A 9,294-nucleotide genomic window follows, 5' to 3' on the forward strand; every position below is an offset into this window, starting at 1 on the left:
TCATATTTAGGATCTTGGGGGGCGTCTAGGTGGCTCACTCAGTTGAGCATAGGACTCGTGGTTTCAGCTCAGGTCATGATCCCAGGGTGGCGGGATCCAGCCCTCTGTCAGTCTCTACCCTAATCAAGGAGTTCTTTAAGATTCAGTCTGTCTCTCCTTCTGCCCCTCTCCCCCACTTGCACATGCATTGTCTCTAATTAAAAAAAAAAAAATCTTGGATCCTGATTATCTTAACACAATATATAATTATGTCAGAATAACAATGCCAATATTACTAATGGTATGATTATTGAGAAGTGTAACATTTTTTTGCAGTTCTTTCTGTTGTTAGGTTATATCCCATGCTTTAAAGTAAATTAAGGGCCGCCTGGGTGGCTCAGTTGGTTAAGCGTCCAACTTTGGCTCAGGTCATGAGCTCACGGTTTGTGAGTTTTGAGCCCGGCGTTGGGCTCTGTGCTGACAGCTCAGAGCCTGGAACCTGCTTCAGATTCTGTGTCTCCATCTCTATCTGCCTCTCCCCAGCTTGCATTCTGTTTCTCTCTCTCTCTCTCTCTCTCTCTCTCTCTCTCTCTCTCTCTCAAAAATAGGTATAAAACTTTGAAGTCAATGAAAATAATTTGTTTCTGTGGGATTATATATACTGGCTCATTTGTTTCATTTTGCTTATGCTCTTTAGGGTTAAGTTTTTCAGGTTTGTTTTTTTTTTTTAACTTTTTTTTTCAACGTTTTTAATTTATTTTTGGGACAGAGAGAGACAGAGCATGAACGGGGGAGGGGCAGAGAGAGAGGGAGACACAGAATCGGAAACAGGCTCCAGGCTCCGAGCCATCAGCCCAGAGCCTGACGCGGGGCTCGAACTCACAGACCGCGAGATTGTGACCTGGCTGAAGTCGGACGCTTAACCGACTGCGCCACCCAGGCGCCCCGTTTTTCAGGTTTTTAAAAAAATGTTTATTTTGAGAGCATGATGGGGGAAGGGCAGGGAAAGAGGGAGAGAGAGAATCTCAAGCAGGCTCCACACTGTTAGTGCAGAACCTGATGTGGGGCTCCATGTCCTGGATAGTGAGATCATGACCTGAGTCAAAATTAAAATGCTTAACTGAGCCACCCAGGCGCCCCTCAGGTCTTTTTTTTTTTTTTTTTTTTTAATGATTTTATTTTTAAGCAATCTCTACACCCAACCTGGGGCTTGAACCCACAACCCTGAGATCAAGAGGGGCATGCTCCACTGACTGAGCCAGCCAGATGCCCCCAAATTTTCAGGTTTTTATAAAAATTTTTTCATGATTATGTAAAACATGTATATGGCTCCAGAGTCAAGTCTACAAAACAATGTACAGAGAAGTCTGACTTCTCTCCCTGTCCCCACAAACCTGTTACCTTCCTCTCCCTATCAGTAAGCATTTTTTTTTAAGTGTATTGATTTATTTTGTGAGAGACTGCAAGTGGGAGAGGGGGAGAGAGACAGGGAGATAGAGGATCCAAAGCAGGCTCTGTGCTGACAGCAGACAGCCCAATGCGGGGCTCAAACTCCCGAACTGTGAGATCGTGACCTGAGATGAAGTCAGATGCTTAACTGACTGAGCCACCCAGACTCCCCCTGTATCTTCTGTTCTGCATTTTGGCTTTTGCACCTAACAGTATCTTGGAGACCTCTCATTAGCAGTGTCTAGGGATATTCCTTGTTCCTTTTTGCAGCTATAACTCCCTTCTTTTGGGAATGTATCATAGAGTATTCAACTAGTCAGCTATTACTGGACATGTGGGTTGTTTCCTGTCTTCCTATTAAACTTAGTGCTACAGTGAATAGTCTTATGCAGATCTTTGTATAGTTCTGCCAGTTTAATTTTGGGTTAGATTCCTAGAAATTGCCTGGTCAGCAGGCATTTGTAATTTGTTTTTGCTGTATGTTGCCCAGTTCCCTTTTTTAGGGTTGCACCATCTTGCATTCCCACTGTGATGTGTCCTCACAACCTTGTAAGCCAAGTATTTTGTCAAATATATGTAATCTTCCTGAGAAGAATAGCATCTCAATGTGGTTTCCTTTTGCATTTTTTTTTTTTTTGTGGGTGGAGTCAGGCATCTTTTCATATATTTAAGCATCATCTTCACTTATTTGTCTGTGAACTTGCTTCTTTTCCTAGTTGGTGGTCTCTTCCCTCTGGTTTTAGAAATGCTATTATGTTAATCCTTTGTGACATAAGTTGCAGATATTTATAAAACTCTATTATCAATGCACCAATTTATCAGTTAAGATTAAAAATTACAAAATAAGCCCTGTATAGTCTTTTTTGATGCAACCCAACAAATTAATAAGGAATTTGATACCAGAGAGATGGTTATAAAGAATAGTCTTCAAACTACAATTTAATTTCTGTTATCTAAACCTGATTTCATTAACTATCAGTATTCAGTTCATCCTCGATGTAGTTAATGTTCATAGTTTACAGGATACTTAGAAATGCCATGTTCAGAGCAGAGGAAATTTCTTAGGGGAAAATACAGTATAAAGCCGATAATATATTGTTTAAAATATTTTAAAAATTGCAAAAATATTTTTTAAATATTTAAAAAAATGTTACTGCTGTTTTTCTTTTTTATGGCTTTATTGAGGTATGAATTGAAAATACTTTAAGTATACACTTTGATGAAAATTTCGACATAAATATATACCTGTGAAACCATCACCACAATCAAGATAATGAGCATATCTATTAGCCCTAAGTGCATCCCCAGCTGTTGCTGGTGATTGATCTGCTTTCTGTCACTTTAGCTTATTTTGCACTTCCTGTATATCTGATTAGATATAAATGGAATCCCAAAGTAGATATTTGGGGGGATGTGTGGGTCTAACTTTCTTCACTCAGCATAATTATTTTGATTTTTATCCTTATTACTGTATATAGCAATAGTTTTTTTTCTTTTTCTTTCTTTTTTTTTTTTTTTACTCTTGGGTAGTATTTCATTGTAAGAATATACCACAACTTGTTTATCCATTTACCTGTTAATGGACACTGGGTTGCCAGTTTTTGGCTACTGCAACTAAAACTGCTACAAACATTTATGTACAAATCTTTGTGTAGACCTATGTTTCACTTCTCTCGGGTTTACATCTAAAGTGGCTTGGCTGGGTGGTATCGTAGATGTGTGTTTAACTTTTTTTTTTTTTTTTAACGTTTATTTATTTTTCAGACAGAGAGAGACACAGCATGAATGGGGGAGGGGCAGAGAGAGAGGGAGACACAGAATCGGGAGCAAGCTCCAGGCTCTGAGCCATCAGCCCAGAGCCCTACGCGGGGCTCGAACTCGCGGACCGCGAGATCGTGACCTGAGCTGAAGTCGGACGCTTAACCGACTGAGCCACCCAGGCGCCCCATTAACTTTTTAAGAAACTACCAGCCTCTTGTCAAAGTGTTTTTACTACTTTGCCTCCCCAAGCAGATGTGACAGCTATAGTTGCTCTACATATTGCCCACATTTGGTGGAGTCATTTGTTTTGAAAGTGGCCATTCTAGGGGATGTGGGGTGGTGTCTTGCCGTTTATTTTGCATTTTTCTAATGTTTAATGATATTGAGTGTCATTTCTAGTGCTTACTAGCCATCTGCGTATATTCTTTGGTGAAGTGCCGATTCAAATGTTTTGTCCATTTTTTATTGGATCATTTGTCTTCTAATTGAGTTGTAGGACTTCATTATAGTATGGGATACAGGTCATTTGTTGGGATATGTGTTTTGCAAATATTTTCTCCCAGTTTGTGCTTTGCTTTTTCATTTTATTTCATTTTGAGGAGCAAAAGTTTTAAAATTGATGAAGTCCTGTTCATTGATTTCCTTCCTTGAAATTTCATGCCTTTTTGTATCCTATTCAATAAATCTTTGCCAAAGTTAAGATCACTAAGGTTTTCTATTATGTCTTCTTCTGGAAGTTTCTTTTTTTAATTTTTAAAATGTTTATTTATTTATTGTTTTAGAGAGAGAGCATGAGTGGGGAGGGGCAGAGAGAGAGAGGGAAACAAAGAATCTGAAGCAGGCTCCAGGCTCTGAGCTGTTAGCACAGAGTCTGACGCAGGGCTCGAACCCACAAACCGTGAGATCATGACCTGAGACGATGTGGGACGCTTAACCAACTGAGCCACCCAGGTGTCCCATGGAAGTTTCTACTTTGCATTTTTGGTTGACGATACATTTTAATTCTTATATATGATGCGGTGTAAGGATTGAGGTTCAGTTTGTTGGTATATGGTTATTCTATAGTCCAAGCACCATTTGTTGAAAATAAAGCCCTAATTTAAAAATAATCATTTAGGGACACCTGGGTGGTTCAGTTGGTTAAGTGTCTGACTTTGCCTCAGGTCATGATCTCATGGTTCATGGGTTCCAGCCCCGCGTCAGGCTTTGTGTGGAGAGCTCAGGTCCTGGAGCCTGCTTCAGATTCTGTGTGTCCCTCACTCTCTGCCCCTCCCCCTCTTGCCCTCTGTCTCTCAAAAAATAAAAAATAAATAAAACGTTAAAAATTTTTTTTAAACAGGATTTATTTTGTTATATGATGTGAAGAATGGATCTAATTTTATTGTTTTTCTAAATGGCTATCTAGTTATCCAAAACACTACATATTTTGAAGTTTATCCTTTCCCCATGGATTTAAGATGCTACCTTTTACTTATATCAAATTTCCATATCGGAATGGTCTTCTCTTTTTTTAAATATAATTAAAAAAAATTTTTTTAATTTTATTTTTTAAAATTTACATCCAAATTAGCATATGATTTCAGGAGTAGATTCCTTAGTGCCCTTTACCCATTTAGCCCATCCCCCCTCCCACAACCCCTCCATTAACCCTCTGTTTGTTCTCCATATTTAAGAGTCTCTTATGTTTTGTCCCCCTCCCTGTTTTTATATTACTTTTGCTTCCCTTCCCTTAGGTTCCTCTGTATTAAAGTCATCATATGAGTGGCTCCATATATATATATATATATATATATATATATATATATATATACACACCACATCTTTATCCATTCATCCATCGATGGACATTTGGGCTCTTTCCATACTTTGGCTATTGGTGATAGTGCTGCTGTAAACATGGGGGTGCATGTGTCCCTTCGAAACAGCACACCTGTATCCCGTGGATAAATGCCTAGTAGTGCAATTGCTGGGTCGTAGGGTAGTTCTATTTTTAATTTTTTGAGGAACCTCCGTACTGTTTTCCAGAGTGGCTGCACCAGCTTGCATTGCCACCAACAATGCAAAAGAGATCCTCTTTCTCTGCATCCTCACCAACATCTGTTGTTGACTGAGTTGTTAATGTTAGCCACTCTGACAGGTATAAAGTGGTATCTCGCTGTGGTTTTGATTTGTATTTCCCTGATGATGAGTGATGATAAGCATTTTTTCATGTGTCGGTTGGCCATCTGGATGTCTTCTTTGGAGATGTGTCTATTCATGTCTTTTGCCCATTTCTTCACTGGATTATTTGTTTTTTGGTGTTGAATTTGATAAGTTCTTTCTAGATTTTGGATACTAACCCTTTATCTGATATGTCGTTTGCAAATACCTTCTCCCATTCTGTCGGTTGCCTTTTAGTTTTGCTGATTGTTTCCTTCACTGTGCAGAAGCTTTTTAGTTTGATAAGGTCCCAATTGTTCATTTTTGCTTTTGTTTCCCTTGCCTCTGGAGACGTGTTGAGTAAGAAGTTGTTGCGGCCCAGGCCAAAGAGGTTTTTGCTTCCTTTCTCCTCGAGGATTTTGGTGGCTTCCTGTCTTACATTTAGGCCTTTCATCCATTTTGAGTTTATTTTTGTGTCTGGTGTAAGAAAGTGGCCCAGGTTCGTTCTTCCGGATGTCGCTGTCCAGTTTTCCCAGCACCACTTGCTGAAGAGACTGTCTTTATTCCATTGGATATTCTTTCCTGCTTTGTCAAAGATTAGTTGGCCATACGTTTGTGGGTCTGTTGCTGGGTTCTCTGTTCCATTGATCTGAGTGTCTGTTTTTGTGCCAAATATAATTTTTTAAGTTTATTTATTTGAGAGACAGTGTGAGTGGGGGAGAGGCAGAGAGAGAGAGGGAGAGAGAGAGAGCGAGAGAGAGAGAGAGAGAGAATCCCAAGCAGGCTCCATGCTGCCATCACAGAGCCCAACACAGGGCTTGAACTCATGAAACTGTGAGATCATGACCTGAGCAGACACCAAGACACCCCTTAACTAACTGAACCACCCAGGCATCCCAGGAGTGGTCTTCTTTTTCTTCTCCTCCTCCTCCTCCTCCCCCTCCTCCCTTCCTCTCTCCCTCCCCCTCCCCTCCCCCTTCTTCTTCTTCTTCTTCTTCTTCTTCTTCTTCTTCTTCTTCTCTTTTTTGTAATGTCTGTGTTTTATATAATCTCATTGTGAGGCATCTACATTGCCAGTCTCTTCAAAGAGAGTTAATTTGTGAAATTATTTCAATAATAATAAAACAATGATTTATATTATTGTCAAACACTTTCAAAAGGTCTACTGCTCCTTTGCTCCTTCTGCATATTTTTTTCCTTTAAAAAAAATTATTTATTTAAATTCAAGTTAGGGACACCTGGTGGCTCATTAGGTTAAGGGTCCAACTTTGGCTCAGGTAATGATCTCACGGTTTGTGAGTTTTGAGCCCGGTGTTGGGCTCTGTGCTGACAGCTCAGAGCCTGGAGCCTGCTTCAGATTCTGTGTCTCCCTCTCTCTCTGCCTCCCCCCCCCCCCCACTACCACCAAATAAAAACATTAAATCCAAGTTAGTTAACATGTAGTGTAGTATTGGTTTCAGGAGTAGAACCCAGTGATTCATTGCTTATATATAACACCCAGTGCTCATCCTGACAAGTGTCCTCCTTAATGCCCATCACCCATTTAGCCCATCATCCCATTCACTTCACCTCCAGCAACCCTCAGTTTGTTCTATGTATTTAATAGTCTCTTATGGTTTGCCTCCCTCTGTTTTTATCTTATTTTCCCTTCTCTTCCCCTATATGCATCTGTTCTGTTTCTTAAATTCCACATATGAGAGAAATATATTTGTCTTCTCTGACTTATTTTGTTTGGCATAATACACTCCAGTTCCATCCACATTGTTGCAGATGGCAAGATTTTATTCTTTTTGATTGCCAAGTAATATTCCATTGTATATATATACTGTTTCTTCTTTATCCATTAATCAGTCGATGGACATTTGGGCTCTGTCCGTAGTTTGGCTATTGTACATACCAGGAGTGGCCTTCTAATTGATGTTCTAACATGTGGAAATGCTCAGAGCCTATCCCATGGACACAGAAGAAGACCCTGCACACAGAATAAACCACATGGGGTACCTAGGAGCCAGGATGCCCCCAGGCCTTCATCTTACTTCCAGGGAAGCCCAGTGGCCAGTGACGATTGTCTGGCCCATGCCTGCCAATCTCCCTAGGAGAATGGTCCAGGTAAGACTCTGCTCCTGTCACAGCTGTCCTGGCATGGACTGCATTGTCCTCAGCCATCAGGTCCCTGTTCTCCCCTCAGATTCAGGAGTTCCCACCAGATCCATGGAGGTTTTAGGATTGGCATGGATTCTGGCCCTTTTCTGCACATACCATGCTCCACAGTTTCCCTGCTTCACCTTGTGTGGAGGGGTGCCTGTGGATGTTGGGGGAAACTCAAATCCCTCACCGATTTAACTCCAGAAGTTGCAGGAAACACTTCGTGGGGCACGAACTGTGGGGTTCTGTGAAGGGGATCTCCCAGGACTCTACCAAGCACATGAATCTCTTGGCATAGTTGGTACCAAGCCAGCTACCAACTATTAGGGCTGCTTGTTATTCTTTTTTAAAAAAATTTTAATGTTTATTTATTTTTGGGAGAGAAAGAGACAGAGTGCGAGTGGGGAAAGGACAGAGAGAGAGGGAGACGCAGAATCCGAAGCAGGCTCCAGACTCTGAGCTGTCAGCACAGAGCCTGATGCGGGGCTCAAACCCATGAACTGTGAGATCATGACCTGAGCTGAAGTCGTATGCTCAACCAACTGAGGCACCCCATTAAAGGAATTGGGATTGTTGGATGAAGGTAGGAATAATATCTGGGAGTGGAAATAAAGAGCAAGGAGAACATCCAATCTCTGGTTCCAGTGGTACATGGGGGAGGGAGAAGCCTTCAGGAGAACCATGTGTCAGGGGGCAACCAGGTTTTAGTTTGAACAGGAAGCTGAAGGAAGCTTTCAGTGAAGTCACAACACAGAGTAATTTGTTTATGTCCGTAAACCAAAGAGCAGAGTAGAAGGTGTGGGGGCCAAAGAGTTTCTATATATTTTTGAAGGTATGGAAATATTTATTACTTACATAATGGAGGTCTTTTGGGAGAGTAGGGAAGGCCTCTCAGAATGGTCTGAAATGGCTTAAGAGAGCAAGTAAGGGATGTTAACTTTGGGTCTTTATTGTGGTCAGTAGGTATGGTGGGTGGGAGGACTGCCAAGCATAGGTGAGGGCTTGTGTGGTTTGAATCTCCTGCTGGTGTCAAAAGAGAGAGCACCAGCTTTCTTTCTCTCTTTTCTTTCTTTCTTTCTAAATTTGTTTTTAAATGTTTATTTTTGAGAGAGAGAGAGAGAGAGAGAGAGAGAGAGAGCGAGCCGGGGAGGGGCAGAGAGGGAGTCACAGAATCTGAAGCAGGCTCCAAGCTCTGAGCTGTCAGCATAGAGCCCTATGTGGGGCTTGAACTCACAAACTGTGAGATCATGACTTGAGCCGGAGTTAGAGGCTTAACTGAGCCACCCAGACACCCCAAGCACCAGCTTTCTTATCAGCTTGTCCAAATGTGGGCATGGAGAAGTAGGAGGATGAGGTTCCAAAGCTATCAGCAAACACTAAAAAATGGAACCAGACCATTCATTATAATTCATCTCTGATGTTTGATGACTCAAACACTAATTGAATTAGTACTCGTTTAAATAAACTATATGGCACTCTCTGCAACCTGCAGCCTGAGGTTGGTGAGGGAGATGAAAATCCCACTAAATGGCTTTTTCAGGAGTCCAGCATTGTTTTCTGAGAAGTGACATGAGTGCCTCAGCTACTCCAGAGGGGATGAGGGTGTCCTGGTGAGACCTTTTACTTAGGCCTGAGCATAGGTAGAGAGATATCTTGACCTTGATTGATATTTTGGGGCATCTATCTGTGGGGTAAGAGGTTCTGAGAGTTCTTTACCCTAAAGGGGGCAACTTTTAAGGCAATGGCACAAAAGTTTGTAAAAATGTGGAGATGGGGCTATTCATTAGCCAGGCCATCCAGTGCTAAGATAATTGCCGGAAA

The 9,294-nt window shown here is 41.3% G+C and overlaps 1 long non-coding RNA gene across 1 annotated transcript; it reads left to right on the top strand.

Moving 5' to 3' along the window:
• Positions 1–247: 247 nt before the first annotated feature.
• Positions 248–2,587, top strand: LOC128775270 (uncharacterized). Its single transcript, XR_008419905.1, has 2 exons — positions 248–691; positions 936–2,587. It is a non-coding gene; the product is annotated as an uncharacterized LOC128775270 (long non-coding RNA).
• Positions 2,588–9,294: the final 6,707 nt, after the last annotated feature.

The sequence above is a fragment of the Panthera pardus genome, unplaced genomic scaffold (genome assembly GCF_024362965.1).
Source record: "Panthera pardus isolate Hobbes unplaced genomic scaffold, ASM2436296v1 HiC_scaffold_7, whole genome shotgun sequence".
In the NCBI taxonomy this organism is placed as follows: Eukaryota; Metazoa; Chordata; class Mammalia; order Carnivora; family Felidae; genus Panthera; species Panthera pardus.